Source organism: Schistocerca serialis, chromosome 9 (genome assembly GCF_023864345.2).
Source record: "Schistocerca serialis cubense isolate TAMUIC-IGC-003099 chromosome 9, iqSchSeri2.2, whole genome shotgun sequence".
NCBI classification, from domain to species: Eukaryota; Metazoa; Arthropoda; class Insecta; order Orthoptera; family Acrididae; genus Schistocerca; species Schistocerca serialis.
In genome coordinates this window covers 79,452,501-79,477,429 of record NC_064646.1, presented here as the reverse complement: position 1 = coordinate 79,477,429, position 24,929 = coordinate 79,452,501, and the positions used below count along the sequence as shown (strand labels likewise).

Here is a 24,929-nt window from a genome sequence, read left to right as displayed (position 1 = left end):
CGTTATGGTGTAACACTTGCCCAGACATCAAGGAAAGCTTGAATCAGTCCGAACGAAGTGTCCAGCAAGGCCGAAACCTTTTGAAGACCTTCCACATAGCATATCCAGCCACCGTTTCAAAGGCAATTTATAGGCCATAGAACACAAACACTAGAGGCTTACGTCGTTTCCTGCACTTCTCCTGAAGATGTTGTCACAGAAAATCGTATTAGTAGTTCTTCTGGAGTGGCGAACTCCGCAGTGAAACTCATGAAGTACATTCTCGGAAGGAGTATGGACGCGATTTCGCAGAATTCTAGCAAAACTTTCTGTCCAATGCATTTGCCGCTGTCACATTCTGTCAGTGTGTGTGTGTGGAGGAAACTCTATCCTAAGACTTAGTGCTCCGATAAAGAAAACCATAGCTCGCAAACGTCTATTTCAAGCACAGCTTCATCAGTACTTAGAACCATATCAGCTGTTGACCCGCTTGAATGGGCAGCGGTAGCTGGTGCTTCGTTCCGATCTATTGCTCAGATAGTGGATGGAGCGTGGGCGCAACATGATGACGTTGAAATTTACCATCGTGTTCACCTCAGTCCTACTCTCTATTTCTCGACTCTCTACAGCGCGACTCTTCATGTCAACGTAGGTGGCGGTTTCTGGATCTACAGTGATATCTACATACATAAACTGCAAGCCAACATACGGTGCATGACGGGAAGGTACCCAGTACCACTATTAGTGAATCTCTTTCCTACTCCCCTCGAAAATGGAGGGAGGGAAAACGACTGCCTATATGCTTCTGTACGAGCGCTGATTTGTCTTGCCTTCTATGTCCTCACAGAAGATGTACGTTGGTGATAGCAGAATCGTTCTGCAGTCTGTCGAAGATTCCGGGTCTCTGAACTTTTCGAATAGTGTTCCGCGTAAAGAACGTGTTTTTTCCTCCGGGGATTCCCATTTGACTGCTGAGAGAATATAGCGTTAGTAAATCTAGCAGCCTGCGTCTGAATAGCTTCGATATTTTCGTTTAATCCTACTTGGTGGGGATTCCAAGCACTCGAGAAATACTCAAGAATGGATCGCACAAGTGTTCTGTACGTGGTCTTCTCTATAGATGAGCTACATCTTCCCAGAATTCTTCCAATATATCGAAGTCCACGATTCGCTTTCCCTAGAACCCTCCTTATGTGCTCGTTCCACTTCACGTCGCTTCGCACCGTGACGCCTCGATGTTTAAGCTGCGTGGCTGTGTCAAGCAGCACACCGCTGGTATTGTAGTCATATTCTGTAAGAGCTGAGACCATTATCATTTATCCTGATTTCCTGTTCTGTCCGCGAGCGAGTGGTGCATGGAAAGAATAGCCGTCGGTAATTCTCCGTGTGAGATCGAATTTATCCGATTTCCGTCGCGGTCACTTCACTAGGTGTATTGAGGAGGACGTAACATGCTCCGCCGCTGTTCTTGGAACGTGTGTCCTTGAAATGTTAACACAGATGCTGTCGCTGATGATGTATGAGCCTTCCCTGCTTCGTTAGCCTCTGATGTTTGCCTCCGTACCTTCTCTCGAGATTACAGAGCAACCCACGACGAAACCCTCCCGTCTTCTTTGTATTTTTTCTATCTCGTATATTAATCACACCTGACTAGGGTCACAGACTAGTGAGTGATACTAAATAACATGTCGAGCGAGTGTTTTGTAAGCCACCTCTTTCTTAGATAAGCTAAATTCGCTTGGGATCCTTCAAGTGTACCTCAGCCTGCCTTGTGTTTCACTTACAACTAGTTTTATGCGGTCTTTCCTCGTACTTGATGTCGCTTCAGGTATTTTACCGTTGTTGCACTTTCCACTGATTTGATATACAGGACATAAAATCCCGTCTGAGGACTGCGATCATTTTTATGTTAATAATGGCAACCAATGCTGTGCAATCGCAATAAAGTCATGAGATGTCCAATTGACTCTTTTATTAGAACATGTTACGCGTTTCGGGATTCACTCATCTTCAGACACCACAAACTTCAACTCCTTCCTAACGAACCAGGCGTGCAGCCTTGACAACTCAAAGAAAGTATCCAATAACATATGACTATAACTGCGACACAAGCATTCATACGTTATTGGACATTTTCTTTGAGTTGTCAAGGCTGCACGCCTGGTTGGTTAGGAAGGAGTTGAAGTTTGTGATGTTTGAAGATGGGTCTATCCCGAAACGTGTAACATGTTCTAATAAAAGAGTCAGTTGAACATCTCATGATTGTATTGCGATTGTATAGCACTGGTTGCCAATTATTTTCCACTGATTTATCGCTAATAGTGCAGTTATACAGTAAAAAGTGTTGAGTTCTGTCTGCTAGAAACTTCTAAATTCAGTTTCTTTGAACAGTCACTCAGATTAACTCGTCAAAGGTCATCGATTTTAATCCAGCTCACTGGCGGAAAATCTGATATGAGACATCGCGTCGCCACGTCTACTCTCATTCCGGCTAAGTACTGAAGAAAATATCTGCCAGCATCAACAATCCTTATCGGCAGCCACCATGTCTAGCTCTACAGCAAACATTTTCTCTGCCGCGGTATTTCTAGCACTATAGTTGTTTCTTATTAGCACTAACAGGATTTACAAATGGAAGTATTGAAATTAACCTCTTCTAAAGAGAAGCACTCTCCCGCATATTACACATATTACTGCCGTATGAAAAACAACTCCGCATACAATGTACAGTGCAGTTGTTCCAAGTTCCAGAACTATCCACTAGTTCCTCATAGTGGAAGCACTTGTCATCCACAGAGGGAGGCACGTAAGGGGAGGAGAGTAGTTACCAACTTGACCACTATGACTACATCTAGCCTCTTTAAAGTGATAACAAGTCATTCTTTTTGAAAAAGCTACTGATGGCATTCCTAGTCATTTTTTGGTCATTTTTACACATTTTTATTTTTCGATACTTCTCATAATAAAAATACAAAAATAATACAACTTTGCACTTGATTGCGAAATGTATTTGTATTTTTTAATGTTTCTTTAGATACGGCGTACGGGTTGTGTGTTAACAGTGGACATCCTTGCACCCGCATACCCGCGCACTGACGTCATATACATGATACGGCATTAACTTGGTGATTCCTCTGCCCGCAGAAACCCGGACGCCCTTACAGAAATCAGTGGGACAATAGTTGGACTCTGAGGAGTGGATATAACCAGTCGCAACAGACACTACTAAAGCAAGTCGCCCGGGTTGGCCAAGCGGTTACAAGGCGCTACAGTCTGGAAGAGCGCGACCGCTACGGTCGCAGGTTCGAATCCTGCCTCGGGCATGGATGAGTGTGATGCCCTTAGGTTAGTTAGGTTTAAGTAGTTCTAAGTTCTAGGGGACTGATGACCTTAGAAGTTAAGTCCCATAGTGCTCAGAGACATTTGAACCATTGAACTACTAAAGCAAAAAAATGGTTGCTTTAGTAGTTCAATGGTTCAAATGGCTCTGAGCACTATGGGACTTAACTTCTGAGGTCATCAGTCCCCTAGAACTTAGAACTACTTAAACCTAACTAACCTAAGGGCATCACACTCATCCATGCCCGAGGCAGGATTCGAACCTGCGACCGTAGCGGTCGCTCGGTTGCAGACTGTAGCGCCTAGCACCGCTACTAAAGTATTTTGTACGCTTTGCTAAGCATATTTAAGGGCAAAATTATATGATTTAAAACATCATTCCAGTTCTAAAAACACTTTTCAGCATCTGCTCCACTCAGTACCAAATGTCACACTATAATAACGTGTAAAAGACTTAATGAAACCATGGGTAGCAAAACGGCTGAAGCTAGTTCGGCACTGTACATTGCAACACATACCGCAGTAATGAGCACTGTCTCAATTATGAAATAACAAATTTTCTTTGAGTGACCGTAAAATAGTCAGTCTTCTTTGTTATAGGACAAAATACCCAGCACTTCAATGATTCTATTAGTGAGATAGATAGGCCAAGGGAAATTCAGTTTTGTCACAGATGAATCGACTGACATTTCAGTATCCCAATTATTAGTAGTAGCGGTGAGATATTACAGCACACAAATGAACTAAATAACGTTCACGTTTTTAGGTAATGTTGAGCTAGAAAAAATGTAATGCTGCATCCTTCCTTTTAGGAATAAAACAGTTTTTGCTGAATTGGAAACTTGATTCTAAAAAAAGCGTAGGGGCTCAGAACAGATAATGCCAGCGTAACGTGTGATGTTAACAACTGGGTATATGTTCAGACAGAAAAACAGTTTGAAAACAGTTCTACTATTCTCATGTGTTCACTACCGCTTGCACTTTCTTATGCTACAGAGGAAACTCTGTCCAGAAACAATGAATTCCTTATTCGCGAAACGCATAAACCGTTCTTCTGAGCTCTACAATTAATTATGAAGGGGATAAACGTGATCCATGAAACATCCCAGAAATTTGCAATAATCGCTGGATTTCCACTGAACCCGCTGTTAATAGAATTTTAGAACAGTGTGCAAAACTAGTACTACATTTTGAATTAACGAATCACAATTAACGTTGCTTTGCTTTCTGTAGAAGTTTTATACAAAATGTACGAGTACAAGGATCCACCCAATAAGGTGTATCTACAGTACAACCAGAATACTCTAATTAAACTTCAAAAAACCACTAAACTTTTTGAATCCAAGTTGTTAGATAGTTTGGCCTATTTAGTTCAGTCCTTAAGCGACAGAGTAATAAATTCCACAGCCAAAATTGACCCCCTCAAGAACAGCATTGGTAATTATATTGATCTTTACGCATAACTCAGCAGCATTAGTGGCAGAACAACTGAGAGAAAATTTGGAATACATTTCACATAAATTTTCTCAGCATGTTATAGTCTTAGGTGGAGATTTCAATTTACCAGATATAGACTGGGACACTCAGATGTTTAGGACGGGTGGTAGGGACAGAGCATCGAGTGACATTATACTGAGTGCACTATCCGAAAATTACCTCGAGCAATTAAACAGAGAACCGACTCGTGGAGATAACATCTTGGACCTACTGATAACAAACAGACCCGAACTTTTCGACTCTGTATGTACAGAACAGGGAATCAGTGATCATAAGGCCGTTGCAGCATCCCTGAATATGGAAGTTAATAGGAATATAAAAAAAAGGAGGAAGGTTTATCTGTTTAGCAAGAGTAATAGAAGGCAGAGTTCAGACCACCTAACAGATCAAAACGAAAATTTCTGTTCCGACACTGACAATGTTGAGTGTTTATGGAAAAAGTTCAAGGCAATCATAAAATGCGTTTTAGACAGGTACGTGCCGAGTAAAACTGTGAGGGACGGGAAAAACCCACCGTGGTACAACAACAAAGTTAGGAAACTACTGCGAAAGCAAAGAGAGCTCCACTCCAAGTTTAAACGCAGCCAAAACCTCTCAGACAAACAGAAGCTAAACGATGTCAAAGTTAGCGTAAGGAGGGCTATGCGTGAAGCGTTCATTGAATTCGAAAGTGAAATTCTATGTACCGACTTGACAGAAAATCCTAGGAAGTTCTGGTCTTACGTTAAATCAGTAAGTGGCTCGAAACAGCATATCCAGACACTACGGGATGATGATGGCATTGAAACAGAGGATGACACGCGTAAAGCTGAAATACTAAACACCTTTTTCCAAAGCTGTTTCACAGAGGAAGACCGCACTGCAGTTCCTTCTCTAAATCCTCGCACAAACGAAAAAATGGCTGACATCTAAATAAGTGTCCAAGGAATAGAAAAGCAACTGGAATCACTCAATAGAGGAAAGTCCACTGGACCTGACGGGATACCAATTCGATTCTACACAGAGTACGCGAAAGAACTTGCCCCCCTTCTAACAGCCGTGTACCGCAAGTCTCTAGAGGAACGGAGGGTTCCAAATGATTGGAAAAGAGCACAGATAGTCCCAGTCTTCAAGAAGGGTCGTCGAGCAGATGCGCGAAACTATAGACCTATATCTCTGACGTCGATCTGTTGTAGAATTTTAGAACATGTTTTTTGCTCGCGTATCATGTCATTTCTGGAAACCCAGAATCTACTATGTAGGAATCAACATGGATTCCGGAAACAGCGATCGTGTGAGACCCAACTCGCCTTATTTGTTCATGAGACCCAGAAAATATTAGATACAGGCTCCCAGGTAGATGCTATTTTTCTTGACTTCCGGAAGGCGTTCGATACAGTTCCGCACTGTCGCCTGATAAACAAAGTAAGAGCCTACGGAATATCAGACCAGCTGTGTGGCTGGGTTGAAGAGTTTTTAGCAAACAGAACACAGCATGTTGTTATCAATGGAGAGACGTCTACAGACGTTAAAGTAACCTCTGGCGTGCCACAGGGGAGTGTTATGGGACCATTGCTTTTCACAATATATATAAATGACTTAGTAGATAGGGTCGGAAGTTCCATGCGGCTTTTCGCGGATGATGCTGTAGTATACAGAGAAGTTGCAGCATTAGAAAATTGTAGCGAAATGCAGGAAGATCTGCAGCGGATAGGCACTTGGTGCAGGGAGTGGCAACTGACCCTTAACATAGACAAATGTAATGTATTGCGAATACATAGAAAGAAGGATCCTTTATTGTATGATTATATGATAGCGGAACAAACACTGGTAGCAGTTACTTCTGTAAAATATCTGGGAGTATGCGTGCGGAACGATTTGAAGTGGAATGATCATATAAAATTAATTGTTGGTAAGGCGGGTACCAGGTTGAGATTCATTGGGAGAGTCCTTAGAAAATGTAGTCCATCAACAAAGGAGGTGGCTTACAAAACACTCGTTCGACCTATACTTGAGTATTGCTCATCAGTGTGGGATCCGTACCAGATCGGTCTGACGGAGGAGATAGAGAAGATCCAAAGAAGAGCGGCGCGTTTCGTCACAGGGTTATTTGGTAACCGTGATAGCGTTACGGAGATGTTTAATAAACTCAAGTGGCAGACTCTGCAAGAGAGGCGCTCTGCATCGCGCTGTAGCTTGCTCGCCAGGTTTCGAGAGGGTGCGTTTCTGGATGAGGTATCGAATATATTGCTTCCCCCTACTTATACCTCCCGAGGAGATAACGAATGTAAAATTAGAGAGATTAGAGCGCGCACGGAGGCTTTCAGACAGTCGTTCTTCCCGCGAACCATACGCGACTGGAACAGGAAAGGGAGGTAATGACAGTGGCACGTAAAGTGCCCTCCGCCACACACCGTTGGGTAGCTTGCGGAGTATCAATGTAGATGTAGATGTAGATAACTCGGCCACGCAGTCGATAATGAACAACTCTCCACCCTGTCCGATGATGCGAAGAAAACTTTACGGGACAGATGAGAGAATTTCACAAAAGACCTAGTCCAGCAGCTTCGAAATAGACTTCCTGAAAATTTTGAAGTACTCAACCAAATGTCGTAGCCAAGTGTGAAAGAAACGTTCAAAACAGCAGAACAACCTGTACTGGTTTGGTGTTAACTTTGTTTTGAGAAAAATGCCAACAAAATTGAAAGCCAGTGGCGAAACATTAGTTACATAAAACTGATTAATAAAACAGGCACACCTAAACCTTGGCAACATGTTTGTCAGTAAAGTGAGGCGAAAGTCTTTTTACTGCATCAGATAATTTTTAGGCAGGTAAACTTGGTGAAAAACAAACTCAGAAATAGACTTGAAACGAATACACTCTCCGCAGTTCTGATTGTTAGGTAAGAATTGAGGCTTCACCATGAGTGACTAAGAAGAAATACTGGAGCTTGTTGATACAAATGCGGCATACAGGAGGGAGACCAGGGACATCTGCACCCTCAGCAAAGAAAGTGAGGCAAAGGAGGGTAAAGATTATGATTTTAGATTTGCTAAGCGAGTGTTTTTTCATGTTTGTAATTATAATTTCGACATTTTTGGCCTTTTTTGTGCGACTGTTTTACTATTTTCACTGAATGATAGTTTTCAACCCTGGAGAAGAGGCGCTGTGCATATTTCGATACCAAACTGTTTGTGACTGATATCTTAACCTCTTTGAGTATATCGATTAGTGATGGCACATGCTTTGCTCTCCATTCCTTACAATTCCATAATCACTCAACACGCGGCAACAGTTAGTAATACAATGGACTCGCATTCTGGAGAAGGAGGGATTGAATCCTTTATCAGCTATTCTGTTGTCTTTATTGTTCCATAAGCCAATGATGATGGATGTTAAACAGAGCACCATCGTGTTTTTCCTCGTCTTCGAGCTGAAGTAGTGCTCCGACTGTAACGACCTCGATGTTGCTTAGATATTAATCATTAACTTCCCTTTCTTCATATCCACAGCCATTCACAATAACACAAAGAAAACACTACACTGCATAGCTGTTATTGTTACTCACATGTTCCGCATCAACCACAGATTATACCATTAGAGTCATACCCACTATTAACAGGCCGGAAGAAGATGATTACAAATAGCTGAATCTGAGACCTTACCAAAAGTTCAATACTAAACATCACACATTTAAGATGTCACTGACAGTATGAGGGGGAGTGAAGAGTTTGAGGGACAGTGATCGGAAACTTTTCGTCTCAGTTTGGAGAAAATTGCAGCAAACTGTGCCTCGCTTTGATCCTTGAAAGTTGACAATTCCTTTTCGGAACGTAAGTGGTCCGGGTGGAAACATAAAACGAAATGTATCTGCTACTGTTATTTCAGTGACTCTTCCCTCTTTCACTTCTTCTCGAAACTATTCTTCTCGATAATGCTCAGTTTGGGGTAGGGAAGTTCCTTTAACGACTGCGACGAAAACCACCTACATGAAGTTTCAGCCGTTGTTGCCCTTCCTCCATGCACTGCCGTTCGCAGCAGCTAAGATAACACACTACTGATAATATCAACACTCTTATGAAAATTGTCTTATCACAGGGCTGGACTGTTCAGATGATATTCTCGTACATAAATCAGAATCACTTTCACACTGAAACGACGCAAATCCATCGATTACTTTGTCGCGATCAAGTTCTCTGTGATAATCACTTAATTCGTTTCTAAATCTCGCAGTGATCCATTCACGGTGAGATTCCAACAAACATCAGAATAGTTTCACAGCCAATTCTTACGATATAGTCCACTGCTCCCAAACAAAGCACAGTCAGCGTGACGCGGCATATCTGTAGGAATACTCGTAACAGCACGCACGAATTGTCTTAAACCGTGCACCGAAATGTATCGCTGGACTCTTACGAGTCACAAATGTGTACAGTGTCTGATCAAAAGAATCCAGGTACCCAAATGTAACGCGTAATTGACCACCAGATATTACGAGAGGCGGACCCGCCATTACGAAAGGTGGTGGCGGCTCTTGTGCTGTGAGTAGAGCAGCAGTAACAGCTGTACGGGCCGGACAAGGAGAGCTCAGCGACTTCGAACACGGACTAGTCGTTGGATGTCAGCTGAGTTACACATCCATCAGAGGCACTTCAATCCTTCTACTGCTGCCCGAGGCAGCTGTTGGTGCAACCACAACCATAGCTAAAACAAAGTCAGGCGCGTCACGCGTACTGACGGACTGGGGCCGTCTCCAGCATTGCAGAGGCTGGTTGTAAAAAATCACTTGAAGTCAGCTGAAGAAATCACTCGTGAGCTCCAAAGTGCTACCAGCAGTCCAGCTGGTACATTGATTATGGGTATAAATAATGGGGTAAAATGGCGAGCAGCCCCTCATAAGCCACACAATCTGCAGCACTCAGAGTGGCTGAGCCTTGGTTGGAGAAATGGCGCGTTAGAGTAAACGTCGACAATTGGCCGCTCTGTTCACTAGAAGACCGAAGCTACTGCGCGAACACCGACACTGCAGACCAATAACTCTACATGCACGCCCAATACGTTTCCGTGGGAAAGTCAAATACCTCGGTGTCTGGCTGGACCGGAAATTACTCTGGGGGGGGGGGGGGGGGGGGGGACCACATACAACAAATCACCAACCGAGCAAGCGCGAGGCTCAAACAGCTCTGCCCTATGCTCAACAGGCGTAGCACACTGAACAGAAGGGTGTCGAGATCCATGTTCATGACACTTATTCGACCCCTGATGACGTACGCAGCTCCTGTCTGGGGATACCCTGCGACCACACGCCTGCGCCGTCTGCAGCTCATACAAAACAAAGTACTCAAAATCATAAGCAATGCTCCACGATACACACGCATCGCGGACCTTCACCGGGAATACCGACTTGAGACTCTCATGGAGGTAATCCACAAACTGAATCTGGGGAACTACGGCCACAACCATAGATGGAAACATAAAAGACCAAAAGACGTACTTGTAAGGACCTAACATCTGTGAACAAGCACACGCAAACACAACGGTATAGGTGAGCCCCTGTTAATCAGACACCATTGCTGGATATCCAGCTGGAACACACTGCCGAATAACTGGCACCACGCAGGGAAGCCGTACCGTACACTGTATGCAGACAAGCTCCACACACCCCCCCACACAGTGAGATGATCTATGGCCGATCTCCCACTACTACGTAACGATCTTGGTTGTTCCAGGAATGCAGCGGCTGCAGCAAACTGGGATACATCGCCATCGCCTGCCACGGTAATGATGCATGATACCCATACTAACAAATCCAACCTTGCATGAACTATCGCAGCTAGTAAGCCGCTACAGCTCTTATTACCCACCCCACTGTCGCAGAGGTTTTTTTCCCACGGCACGAGCCTTGGCACTTTTTTCCCTCTGCTCTTCAAATTGCTACCCTCATTCGCGTTTCGTCCACTATTTATGCGTGGTCTTACCCAGACGCACGGATAACATCACAGCCCAGCATCCTGTGATCCACTTATTAGATAACTAACATGTTGACGGAGGTGACAGTAGAACTTTTGGTCTGCTCACCACGTTGGTGCTGGCGTGGAGGGGCCCCATCTCTATCTAGTCAAGCGACACTTGAGGAGGCATCAAGAGAGACGCGAGAGTGGAGACGCGACAGTGGACAAGTGATTTGGAGTGGCGAATCACGCTATACCCTGTGGCAGGCAATCCGATGTCACGTTACAGCCTGTGGCAGTCCGATGGAAGGGTTTGGGTTTGGCGAAAGCCTGGAGAATATTATCTGCCAACAGTGAATAATGGATGAGGTGGTATTAAGGTACGGGGATGTTTTTAACAGTTGGTGTGATCTCCTAACTGCACGGAAGAAAGGGCAAAATGCAGAGGGATATGAACACATTTAACAGCATCGCGTACTGTGTACTTCAGACCACGGAGTGCAGAATCACCAACTTCTCGCGCTACTGTCATTGTATTATGTTCTGCTATCAATAAACATTCGCTGTTTTAATCTTTAACGGTTCTTTCTGTAGGTTACAGTACTTATTTTCGAAATTGTGTTGGAACTGTGGAGATTATGAATGGTCTTTGTAGACTGGTGAGTCGGGGGGGGGGGGTTTATTTATGTAAACAGGGTGTTGTTACTTTTGGTAGATTTTCATGCTTCTACAGCATGCAGAACAGTGCCTCCTCACACACACTATTTCACTGTTTGTCTAATGTTTACTTGTTCCCCCATCTTGTTGTGTGTTCTGGGCGGGCATTCCAAATTTTGCAGTGGCATTGGAATTTGGGGTTCTGGGAGAACTGTCTTTGTGTGCGTGTGCGCGTCTTGATCTTCTAATAGTTCTTTTAGAGCTGAGAACAAGATTTCATTGCGTAGTGCTTTTTATTCATTCGTCATTTCTTTCTCTTTCAATAGCTTTTTGTTATATTGTAACTTTTTTATACAAGTTTCAGAGGAGGGCTGTTGCAACATTTAAGAATTTTTAAGTCTGTGTTGATTTCTGTTGATCTGTGTTCCATGTCAGTGAGATGGTCAGCAAATGTAGAATGACTTCTGTTACTTTTAAGTGCCCTCGTCTGTTCAGAGTATCTGATGTTGAATTTTCTACTTATCTTTCCAATATAAATTCAGTTGCAGCGTGGACATGTGAGTGGACAGATTCCAGATGTTATGCTTGTTTCAGTGTTGTTTGTCCTTAGTTTTTTTTTGTATAGCCCTGACTTTTCCATAGACTGTTTTCAGTTCTTGTTTTTTTGCCATTTTTCCAATCCTGTGAACTGCCTTGTTGTTGTAGGTAACTGTGTGACATTGGTTTGTTGTTGTAGATGTTTCCTGTCCACATGTTTTGTGTGTGTTTGTGTTCTTTGTTTATGTTGTATGTTCCTGTGCTTGTGTGTTGATCCATTTATTGCTGTGTGTTGGGTGTGTCTTTCATTTTTGTTTTAATTTTGTAATTTAGTTTGTCTGTCATGCTTGTTTTCAGCCATTTGCAACAGCTATTAGTTCGGATATTTGTAGGTCATTTTTGTAGTTGTCTTCAACTTGGAGTTTTATTCAAGCTGTGTAGCATGTGTTGGGACCCAGTTTCCTTGAGGATAATTGGTTGCTTTGGATTCAATGTATGGTTGCACTCTTTTCAGAACGTGAAAAAATGATGTTGGTTGTTGTATCTCTGTGTTGTGAAGTCTAAGAAGTTTAGTGTTTTGTGTTTTTCTGCTTATTTAATAAATTTTTATGTGGGTGGATTGTGTTTATGTCGTTGTGGAGCTGTTGTACATGGTGAGCTGTTTCATCCAGAAAGAATATGATGTCATCTACATAGCGATGTCAGTGTTTTATTCACCGGCCGATGCGGCCGAGCGGTTCTAGATGCTTCAGTCTGGAACCACGTGACCCCTACGGTCGCAGGTTCGAATCCTGCCTCGGGAATGGATGTGTGTGATGTCCTTAGGATAGTTAGGTTTAAGTAGTTCTAAGTCTAGGGGACTGATGACCTCAGTTAAGTCCCATAGTGCTCAGAGCCCTTTGAACCATTTTCATTGTATTTTCTGTATTCTGTAGGTTTACTACGGCTCGGAATATTTTGTTGTCAGTGCGATTTAAGAAAATGTTGGGTTGGAGTCCACTGTTTAGTGATCCCATGGGAGTTCATTCTGTTGTGAGTAGAACTAGTTGTTGAATGAGAAATACTTTTGCTCTGTGATTAATTTTAGAATGTTTGTTACTTCTCTTATTTGGGGGCGTGGAAATGTCATTTTGTTGTTGTTATTGTTCTCTGATTATGTTGTTGGTTTCTACAGTGGGGATATTGGTGTCTATGGATGTGATGTTGAATGATGTGAGTGTGGCTGTTGTGGATATGCCGATATTTTTCATCTTATGTATAAGCTCTTCACTGTTGTGTATGCTTCTGTTGTTTGTGTATATATAATGTTTCTGTATGTATGTGCTACTTTTTCTGGTTAGGTGATATGCAAGTGCACCTCTGAAATTTAGGGTGGGCTGTATTGGTACATCTTGCTTGTGGATTTTTTTGTAGGCTGTCTGGTGCGAGTGCCTTGAGGTTCTTTTGTTCTGTTTTGTTTCTGTTTTGTCAATATGTGCAGGATGTTTTTAGAGGTGTTTGTGTAATTTTTTGTATCTTTGTGTTGGGTCACTGATTTGCTTTACTATGTTGTTCTCTTCTAAAAAAATTTAAGCCTTTATTTTTCTTCTTCTCCTGTTTCATTATATCACAGAGCTGTCTCTCTCTTCAGCCTGCATGATGAAAGTCCTTTATTTCTAAGTTTATTCATTACTAGTTGCAGATGACAAACTGGAAAAAAGCAATAGCTGTACTACAAATGTCAGCCATTTAAACATCAGTATGTGATACTAAGGTATTTACGATTAATATTTTTGTGTTCATACTTTTAAAAAGTTAGATAACGTAAACTGTTATGTATTATGATGCAAAAATTTCTACATATGTTATCTGACAAAGAACTGAAGAACTTGCTAAAGATGGAGAAACTTCTCTGAAACATGTTCCGACATCGAAAGGAGAAGGATTTCCCAAAATAGAACCGCATTTTCACAATATATAAGTCTTTTAACTTCACGCTCTGCCTTTTACTCCAACACGCGAACGAAGCTTCTTCATTTCTTTGTTTCAGTTAATTCCAACACTCCCTGGCTTTGTACGGAAACTGCCACACTAAGAAACAAATAAGACAGTAACGGTACACTATAGGTATCCTGACGCAACAGTATGCTGTTTACAAGAGGTAGAGATTGGCAGTAAACTACCTCCACTCGGGCATTGCCAAAAGATCAGTGTCGGCTGTTGGACGTTAGATGTAGATGATACAATTTTAGGAGTGATGAGAAACAACTTCCGCTAGCATGTTGTAAACAGAAGAATGTTTGATAAACCACATTTGACTCATCATCTTTAGCTTGTAAAAAGTTGGTGTAAACCTCAATTTGTCGCAGACAGTACAATGGGGGAAGACATCCTAAATTTGAGGTATCCTCTCCAAACCTTGCCAAAACCTGAACGTTGCATCTTGCAATTTTGGCACGTCGTTCACAATTTGAGCAAGTTGTGAGGGACTACACTCTAACACCCCACCCGTCACTTATCTGGTTTTGGCGTGTGTTCACCCCAGCTAATCGACTAACAGATCAACAGAGAGTCCAAAATGCCGCAATATCGGATAACGTAAAGCAAGTAATAAAGCCCTGTGATTCCTGATTGAACTGCGGTGGCAGTATTGACATTAATTGATTCAGAATTGATCACTTTTAATTAAAAAGGGGTGCAAATTGATGTTATATTCAGCTATTGAACACCAGATGAAAATGTTGATCATAAAATTAATTAAGAAAGTGACTTGGGATTTCAGCTACTTGATTGAAAACAGATGCAGTCGATTAGCACAGATTTATTTTAACTCAGGACCTTCAGTCATCACATTACTTGACTCTCCTAACAGCCAGTGGTAATAAATTGCGTTTGCGTGGAGTAAAGCGCGATAAATCAAAAGTAATTCCTATCGACTGACCCAAGCGTAATGCGAAGTGCGAGAAGAATTCTACAATACACGGCCCATGAAACCCTCGTGGAAACTTTGCCGACGTGATCCAACAAATTAATCAGTGGCCGGAGCGGGCGCAATATCACCGAATACAGCGTGGTGGAGCGGCGTCGTTGTGTGGACGTCGGCCGGCCTCGTGGTGCTGCAAGGCTGCGCTCGTCTGTTCACTCCTAGCTATCTTGCTCAGTACATAGCTGAACCAAAACTTCCTATGTCCAAGCTCAATCGTTCCATTTGCTAAGTCCTAAACTGCAGAGACGCACACTCTTTCTCAGGCAAGCTGAGTAAAGAACGCCACGTCCGCACTCTAGGCAAGCTGGGAACGGAAGACTTCTATGGAGACTTCTGCCAGTCCACTCTTCGCCTCGATTTCCCCTCCAGCATAATCACTTACGCCAATTGCAGCGCACGTCGCATTGATTATGCGTCGCTTCCCAGTGCCGACACATGCCTGCTCTGGGAAGTGAACAAATTCCCACAAAATTTCCCTCCCTCTCAAATTCTGCTATTTAGCTCCTACCAGGCCACCCATCAAGGTTAGCGTCGGCACAAAACACCAATTTTTCTGGAATTCAGACTCCCAGGAGAGTACTTCAGATTCCTGGGTCCTATATTCCCATCGGAGGCCGGCGTATTTCATTCTGTCGCTCTTCACCTTATTTACTTCAGACTCTGCGGACTGTGAATTCAGCGTGAAGTTACTATAGTCACGAACACGCATATTTTGGCCTCTGTTGACCGCTCCACCGTAGCTTTGCGTGGCTTTCTCGCATGTTTCACTGAAAACGGGACGACAGACATTTATCAACAGACGTGCAAGTTCTCCGTCTGCTTCCCGGTGCACCAGCATGGGGTCAACCACCCACTCACTGTCAGTCATCTTAAGGCAGCTGGAGGCCGCGCCCCATTACCGCTTTCTCAGAGCTCGAGCCGCCCTAAGCTGCCTGTTGTCGCTTCCCTTCGTCGCTCCCTAGCCGGCCACCGTCAACTCTCAATACTTCCCTGGGATAAACTAGCCTCCAGTAAATCGACGCATTTCCACAAAGTTTTAATGTTGCGTGAATTAGTTTAAGACCATCACCTGACATTAATTATTCCAATACGTCCATACTATACCCTCTACAAGATGCATTGTGCCTTGTCAGTCATTTTTGCTCAGCCCTACTGTTCGCTCAACGTGAGTTAGGTGATCTTTAATGACTTCATGTAAGGGGCATAGTTCTTGCCGTCTTACAGCACCCACTGAGATCTTACAGAGTTGAACAATGAGAGACGCTCGGCACCCGACACATCAGGAATTCGATGGCAAGCTGCCCCCTCTGGAGCCGTGCCAAAACAAGAACCGGGGATGTACTGCGCTATCGCCGCCCTCGACAACAAGATTCGGCCAACGGCGAGATCCGATGTTGTGGCGCGGCCGGCGCTCTTTGATGTTATAAATGCGTGGAGAGCGAGGTGACGGGAAACAGGCGCAGGATAGCGGGCAGAGGCGCCGCGGCTCGGACAGCACAGGCGGCAGCCGGCTTCCGTCGGCCGAGGGCCGCGTCCGCGCCGAGTGAGTCAGCCGCGGCGGGCCGCGAGCAAAATAGCCGCGGCGTGCCTGCTAAATGAGGGCCGCGCGCTGACAACGGGCGCCGTGTTCCCGATCAGCCGGCCGCCCGCCAGCCGCGTACAAATAGTCCGCACCTGGCGCTCGGCTCGCCCACGCGGCGCATTGATTCATCGGGAGGCGGACAAAGGGAAGACCGCGCCGCGAACTGTGCTGCCACAGGCGTCAGCGACGGGCTGATGTTGAGGGCTGCACTCCTTAGAAATCGAGGCGCCGCTGTAGCCTCAATGTTAACACTGGCTTCCTTCCTTCCCGCCCACTTTAGTTCCGTGGTTATCACTTGTCTCTCACTGAACTGTGCACGGGTGTAAGGCAAGTCGTGACCTACTCAAGCCATACACTTCGATTTTGATAGGCTTTGAATATGTTGTAGTTCAAATGGTTGGCTCTGAGCACTATGGGACTTAACTTCTGAGGTCATCAGTTCCCTAGAACTTAGAACTACTTAAACCTAACTAACCTAAGGACACCACACACATCCATGTCCGAGGCAGGATTCGAACCTGCGACCGCGGTTCCAGACTGTAGCGCCTAGAACCGCACGGCCACTCCGGCGTCAAATGGTTCAAATGGCTCTGAGCACTATGCGACTTAACGTCGGAGGTCATCAGTCCCCTAGAACATTGAACTACTTAAACCTAACTAACCTAAGGACATCACACACTTCCATGCCCGATGCAGGATTCGAACCTGCGACCGTAGCGGTCGCGCGGTTCCAGACTGAAGCGCCTAGAACCGGTCGGCCACTCCGGCCGGCAAACTGTCTTCAATTAGTTGCATAGACGGAACATATTTCCACGAATTTGAAGCAACTAAAGAAAGACGGAAAACAGAAAAAAGTGACGGTAGCTATATTTCTTTTAATTTTATGAAATATAAGACATCTTCTGTTGTATTTTTGTTTCGCTTTTACAGTTGGTGCATTTCTTTTTGTTTTCAAGTTGTAACATTTCCAGATGTAATTGTTGTATTTGTAATTTTTTCAGTGTTGTAACGTTGTTATAAATCTGCAGCATGAGGTAGCACAGAATTGTTAACGCCAAAAAACAGTGAATGCACTTTAATCTTGCGCACTAAGCACATCGAACAATTACAATACTACTTCAACATAATTACATATTTGAATTTGGTATTACCGATGGTATACGTTTTACTACTAGTCTAACGTCGAAATGAAAAAGAAAATAGTGGAGGAGGGGATTTCACGAGAAACTTACTTTTTTGAAAAATCTGTGTGCACCGTTGTAACGTACATTACAAGCCATTTGAACGTTTATTAAAAGCTCAACTCCGTCAAAACAGGCCTTGAAGGCCGAAAGGTACCGACGGTCGCCGTATCATCCTCAGTCCCCAGGGCGTCACTGGATGCTGATATGCAGGGGCATGTCGTCAGCACACCGCTCTTCCGGCCGTCTGTCAGCTTACGACGCCACGTATAAAAATGTGTCCAGTATTTTGCTGACTGAAACATATTACAAGCCCATCAAAACAGCAGGTATATCCCTTCAGTAGGTTTACTTGTTAGTACGCAACTGGTGCGCACTATCTTGTCGTTATAATGTGGCACTGACAAGGCGAAATGACTGATCGTTGGGATCATATGGCCTGTAAGGAAGCTGTGTTTTGTCAGGCTGCGGAGGATGAAGGCAAAAATGAAGTAATGCAGTGTATACAACTGCAAATGTGCTCCCTTACAGGAGGTCTAATGTCTGGAAAAAGTTCGACGATATATATATATATATATATATATATATATATCGTCGAACTAATATATGGGTGGTCCATTGATCGTGACCGGGCCTAATATCTCACGAAATAAGCGTCAAACGAAAAAGTACAAAGAACGAAACTAGTCTAGCTTGAAGGGGGAAACCAGATGACTATGGTTGGCCCGCTAGGTGGCGCTGCCATCGATCAAACAGATATCAACTGCGATTTTTTTAAATAGGAACCCCCATTTTTTATTACATACTCGTGTAGTACTTAAAGAAATATGAATATTTTAGTTGGACCACTTTTTTCGTTTTGTGGTAGATGGCGCTGTAATAGTCACAAACGTAGAAGTACGTGGTATCACCTAACATCCCGCCAGTGCGGACGGTATTTGCTTCGTAATACATCACCCGTGTTAAAATGGACCGTTTAACAATTGCTGAAAAGGTCGATATCGTGTTGATGTATGGCTATTGTGATCAAAATGCCCAACGGGCGTGTGCTATGTATGCTGCTCGGTATCCTGGACGACATCATCCAAGTGTCCGGACCGTTCGCCGGATAGTTACGTTATTTAAGGAAACAGGAAGTGTTCAACCACATGTGAAACGTCAAAAGCGACCTCCAACAAATGATGATGCCCAAGTAGGTGTTTTAGCCGCTGTCGAGGCTAATCCGTACATCAGTAGCAGACAAATTGCGCGAGAATCGGCAATCTCAAAAACGTCGGTGTTGAGAATGCTACATCAACATCGATTGCACCCGTACCATATTTCTATGCACCAGGAATTGCATGGCAAAAAAATGGTTCAAATGGCTCTGAGCACTATGGGACTTAACATCTGAGGTCATCAGTCCCTTAGAACTTAGAACTACTTAAACCTAACTAACCTAAGGACATCACACACATCCATGCCCGAGGCAGGATTCGAACCTGCGACCGTAGCGGTCACGGGGTTCCAAACTGAAGCGCTTAGAACCGCACGACCACACCGGCCGGCAATTGCATGGCGACGACTTTGAACGACGTGTACAGTTCTGCCACTGGGCACAAGACAAATTCGGGACGATGACAGATTTGCACGCGTCCTATTTAGCGACGAAGCGTCATTCACCTACAGCGGTAACTTAAACCGGCATAATATGCACTATTGGGCAACGGAAAACCCACGATGGCTGCGACAAGTGGAACATCAGCGACCTTGGCGGGTTAATGCATGGTGCGGCATTATGGGAGGGCGGATAATTAGCCCCCATTTTATCGATGGCAATCTAAGTGGTGCAATGTATGCTGATTTCCTACGTAATGTTCTGCCGATGTTACTACAAGATGTTTCACTGTTTGACAAAATGGCGATATACTTCCAACATGATGGATGTCCGGCACATAGCTCGCGTGCGGTTGAAGCGGTAATGAACTGCATTTTTCATGACAGGTGGATTGGTCGTCGAAGCACCATGCCAGGGCCCGCACGTTCACCGAATCTGACGTCCCCGGATTTCTTTCTGTGGGGAAATTTGAAGGATATTTGCTATCGTGATCCACCGACAACGCCTGACCACATGCGTCAGCGCATTGTTAAGGCATGTGCGTACATTACGGAAGGCGAACCTCTCGCTGTTGAGAGGAATGTCGTTACACGTATTGCCAAATACATCTCGACGAAGAGTAACCGTATGTGAGCTCGAACACCTTTGGGATGTTAGCTCGCATTGAAAAACTTCGTACATGGTGTACTTTACTCGTATTAGTTGATAGTTTCTGGATAAAGAGAGAAACAGTAGGCCCACCTCTAATTTCAGGTTGTCACTAATGGCATGTTTATCAGGTGTGCATGCAGACAGTGGTAAGATAGAAATGTGGCGGCTGATACTAATAACGTGTGCGGTGTCCGTGCCATACAAATACTTTTCAGGAGCTATTTGTACAAATCTGAGGATGATGTGGATAAATAAAATTCAGGTAAAGATCATGAATGTGTTCCTGAACGCAAGTGCGTTTCAAAAAAGGTTGTTGCTATTTAGGTAAATGTGAATAATTCTTTAAGCAGTAAACACCGTTAAGTCTTGTCCGCTACCGTTCTTTACGTCAATTTACGTCGCAGTGTAATATGTTGAATCATACGCTAATTTTTGAGGCTGTTATACTTCATTATTTCAAAAATTGCAATGCGAATCTTAGTATCATAAACTGAAACAGTTCGGAACTTTTGTATTTGTATTTCTGAGAGCTTTCGCAGTAACATTTCTTTTAACTCGCCCAGAAAGTAAACAGTGGTAAGTCAACGATGACTGATGTTAACTGGACTCAAGTTTGGAAGTAAAAAGTGTTAAGTAACCACTGACAGACTTTTAAGAATAAAATTTTGGACACTATTTACGAATTTCAAAACATGTCATTTCTCTAGAAATATTTGAAAACAATGACTTTCCTGAATAAAAAATTCAAAAACGACATATTTGAAGTATATAAGATTGCAAAATTTCTCTAAACGACCAGCTTGCCTGTTACCAATGTCTATAGCAGACGTCTTCAAGCAGTAGCAAGATAAGAGCGCCACAAACCAGTACCCCTCCCTATTGTAGTGTACCAAATGCAAGCCGACGCTCAACTCAGCTACGGCTCCTATGTTTACTGGTGAGCTTAATGCCGGTCAGTTTTATGTTTTAGAAATTAGACAACATACTCGTGAATCTGTTCAGACGCTCACAATTCATACGACGGTCAAGAACATGGATGTAATTTTCATTAACGGCACATTTCGCCAAACTCTTAGAGCAGCTCTGCGGTTGCATGGTGAAAGGTGTCATAATCTTGTCAAGCCCTCACGATTTCTCTCTGCAAATGTTATACAAATTTCAAGAACCAGGACGTCTGAAGAACAAAATATGCCAGTGGCAAAGTTCTGCAACTCAAAAGATAAGTGCACAAGATGCTAAAGTGAAATAAATAAAGTGAAATAAATAAAAAAAGAAGTATAAGTAGTGATATATCGCCAAAGATAAAGTTCCGTGTGCTTAATAATTGGCAAAACACTCTCCTCCTTGTGTGCTATCATTCGCCAAACTTTCGTTTCGACGTCTCGAGCGGTTTAGGAGATACGAGAGGTGTTGCGAGTATTTCATTCTCGCGGGCGTGGGATCGGAAGTGAGCGCGCTACATGGTATCCATTTTCTCGAGATCGGAGGCAGATAGAGACCTCCTTCCAAGTCTAAACAAAAATTCAACATCTTAGCGAAATTTCGTACGCAGCAACATATGGCGTAATACGCACCAAACGCAAAATCATAGTGACCGCTGATTTTCGTTGCAAACTTCTTGAGTTTTGCATAGTGTCTCACTAAAATGTGTACATCGCAATAAGAATGGTCATTAGCGATATGATGGGTTCTTCGCCACGAAGCTGACATACAACGGTACAAGTAAGGCAAAAATAAAATATTTTCTGTGAATAGTTTCTGTAAAATCGTTTGAGAAAGGTCACAGGTTGCGCACGCTTCGATTACGTCAGCGCAGAGCGTCGCCAGTCGGCGCGTGCGAAGTATGGTGTACGCGTCGCAATATGCGCTGCACCCGCGCGACCCGTGGGGTACGTGCGTGCCGCGCTGTAGTGTCGTGTCGCGTCACATGGACTATACCCGTCTCAATTTTAAGATTTCCAAGATCGTTAGAAAGGCCTCTGCGTGATATTCAATTATCTGCGTAACACGGTATTCTCACGCAGTGTTCGCAAAATTGATAGCACAGTTATTACGTGACAGACCAGAAGTGGTATTGAAAAATTTGTTTTTAGATTTAGAAGCCCACGTAGATGTACAAGCTGAGAAGGTGCGATTGCTTTTCATGGGAACTTGAGCATCAGGTGGGCGATGGAGCCAGCTAAGCCATACGCGTTTGTTTTTCACGCACGTCAGTGACATAATTCACGCCGTCATTGTAGAACACTACGTGTTGAATGGGGCTGGTTACAAGACACCTTTACGCACGTTGCTTGCCCGAAGACTTCTGCGTTCTCGCTGCGCGAACGCTCTCAGGTGCATTTCATGGGAGTGTTTTTCACGCGGGGCACTGGCAACACGTGCGGGTATCGCGCGTTGCGTTTTTATGATCTATCAGGGGGAATCTGCCTTCTACGAAGCAGCCCAGGAACTATGATACTTCAGAACCTGGGCAAAACTTCATAGTGCCCCGCCCCTCTCCCCTCGCATTCGAGTGTTTGAGATCGGACGTCAAACATTAAAAAAAGAATACGAAAAAAAAGGTTTTTCAAAAATATGTTCATTCTGTAGCGCCCGCCTTTCCGAAGCGTTTCACATATACACTGCTGGCCATTAAAATTGCTACACCACGAAGATGACGTGCTACAGACGCGAAATTTAATCGACAGGAAGATGGTTGGTTGGTTGTTTCGGGGAAGGAAACCAGACAGCGAGGTCATCGGTCTCATCGGATTAGGGAAGGACGGGGAAGGAAGTCGGCCGTGCCCTTTCAAAGGAACCATCCCGGCATTTGCCTGGAGCGATTTAGGGAAATCACGGAAAACCTAAATCAGGATGGCCGGACGCGGGATTGAACCGTCGTCCTCCCGAATGCGAGTCCAGTGTCTAACCACTGCGCCACCTCGCTCGGTCGACAGGAAGAAGATGCTGTGATATGCAAATCATTAGCTTTACAGAGCATTCACACGAGGTTGGCGCCGGTGCGGGCCCTCCAACGTGCTGACATAAGGAAAGTTTCCAACCGATTTCTCATACACAAACAGTAGTTGACCGGCGATGCCTGGTGAAACGTTGTTGTGATGCCTCGTGTAAGGAGGAGAAATGCGTACCATCACGTTTCCGACTTTGATAAAAGGTCGGATTGTAGCCTATCGCGATTGCGGTTTATCGTATCGCGACATTGCTACTAGCGTTGGTCCAGATCCAATGACTGTTAGCAGGATATGGAATCGGTCGGTTCAGGATGGTAATACGGAACGCCGTGCTGGATCCAAACGGCCTCGTATCACTAGCAGTCGAAACACTCAATTTAGGCGACACTACGAGGAGGGTAGAATGCGCGAGTAGGACCAGCCGAACAAGTGTTCTACTAATACTGCATTCTACGTATTTCATCCCCTGCATACTTGGCTTCCCCTACAGCAAGGCTTAACAACCCGCTGGCTCTGAGCGTGAGCACTCGCGCCTGCCCAGGCTGTCGCTCGCGAGCTGAGCTGTTGGTGGGGGCGGGGACTGTGTCGTGGTCGCGACAACACCGCAGAGACGCCTACTGTGATACAGGTGAGGGTCAGTTTCGCTAGCGGTCCAGCAGTAGCGAGAAGCCATCCCTTAACGCCGACAGTGACTTCGAATTTCAGTCCACGGACGGAACAATCTTATCATATTACACAAAAAGCTTGGTTCACAAAACGTGTAGTGTATCGTAAGACTCCGAATATTTTCAGGAAGTTCAGTTTAGAATGGCACTTCATGTCTTACCACGACGGCGAGAAATTGGGAAACGAAAAGTGTAGAGGACCTTAGCAAGTTCGAAGGGGTTTAAAACTAAAAAGGAAGAAATCTGATGAGGAGGAAGATGAAGAAAAAAAAATCAAGACTGTGACTTTCGGACGAGTACAAAAATGCACTACTTTTAGCAAAGTCCTTGCGCCCTTTTACGAATGGTGATTTGTTAAAACAGTACTTGGTCCTTGCAGCAGATCATTTACAGGGTGAAAATTATTGAACTACATAAAATAAAATCTTTATAACTTCTGAACGGTTTGGTGTAGGTTGAAACTACACAGTTGGTCGCGGGGCATGATGGAAATTAGCATGCGCTGTATAGTTTGGTTTATCGGCGAAGCCCACTTTATCTTGAATGGGTTCGTCAATTAGCAAAACTGGCGCATTTGGGGACTGACTCTCAACGGGTGTGCAGTGTCCAGTCACGGAATAATCGTTGCGATATTCCTTCCTCGGTCCGGCACACAGTTTTAATCCGCGAGGAAGTTTCATATCAGCGCACACTCCGCTCTAGAGTGAAAATTTCATTCTATCTGTAGTGATGTTTACATGTTGAATAAAGTGTGTGCACGCCTTAGTTTATAACTAATTTACGTTTTTTTTCATATATTTCAATAATTCTCACCCTCTATGTCCACTTCAGATGGAACAGTTTCGCATGGTAGAAGATGGTCCGAGCCATCTTGCGAAATCCTTTTAAAGACAACGTCGTACATTCTTTGGCGCTCTGTAGAAGTGGAGAGATCATATGCATACAGCTGGATGTGACATTCTCTGCAGTGTTAAAGAGAGTATAGAAAATGTATCCGTGTTGTGTAATTGATTATTTTATAAGTGTACAGACGGAGGGCTAGTCATGTTCGGAATTAAATCGGGATTCGTAGCGCAGCTAAATGGGAAAATGGAAAGCTTCTAGTACCCAATACGCGCTGATCTGCAGCTTGAAGTAATCGCTCTGCAGTGTGACAGGACAAATAAAACCAGTCTAGATTTCGCCAATGGTTTCCCTCTGGATCTACTCTCTGTAATCAAAAGTATCCGGACACCTGGCTAAAAATGACTTAAAAGTTCGTGGCGCCCTCCATCGGTAATGCTGGAATTCAATGTGGTGTTGGCCCACCCTTAGTCTTCATGACACCTTCCACTCTCGCAGGCGCACGTTCAATCAGGTGCTGGAAGGTTTCTTGGGGAATGGCAGCCCATTCTTCA

General features: G+C 44.1%; 1 long non-coding RNA gene across 2 annotated transcripts in view; it reads left to right on the top strand.

Annotated features, from left to right (window-relative positions):
- The window catches only part of LOC126418973 (uncharacterized), a 224,869-nt gene that overhangs the window by 87,294 nt on the left and 112,646 nt on the right, over positions 1-24,929 (top strand). Inside the window, exon 3 of one of the 2 annotated variants that reach the window (XR_007575921.1) lies at positions 10,525-10,573. The exons of the other annotated variant lie outside the window; for it this stretch is intronic. This is a non-coding gene — a long non-coding RNA (uncharacterized LOC126418973). The remainder of the gene's footprint in view (positions 1-10,524; positions 10,574-24,929) is intronic. 2 annotated transcript variants of the gene reach the window in all.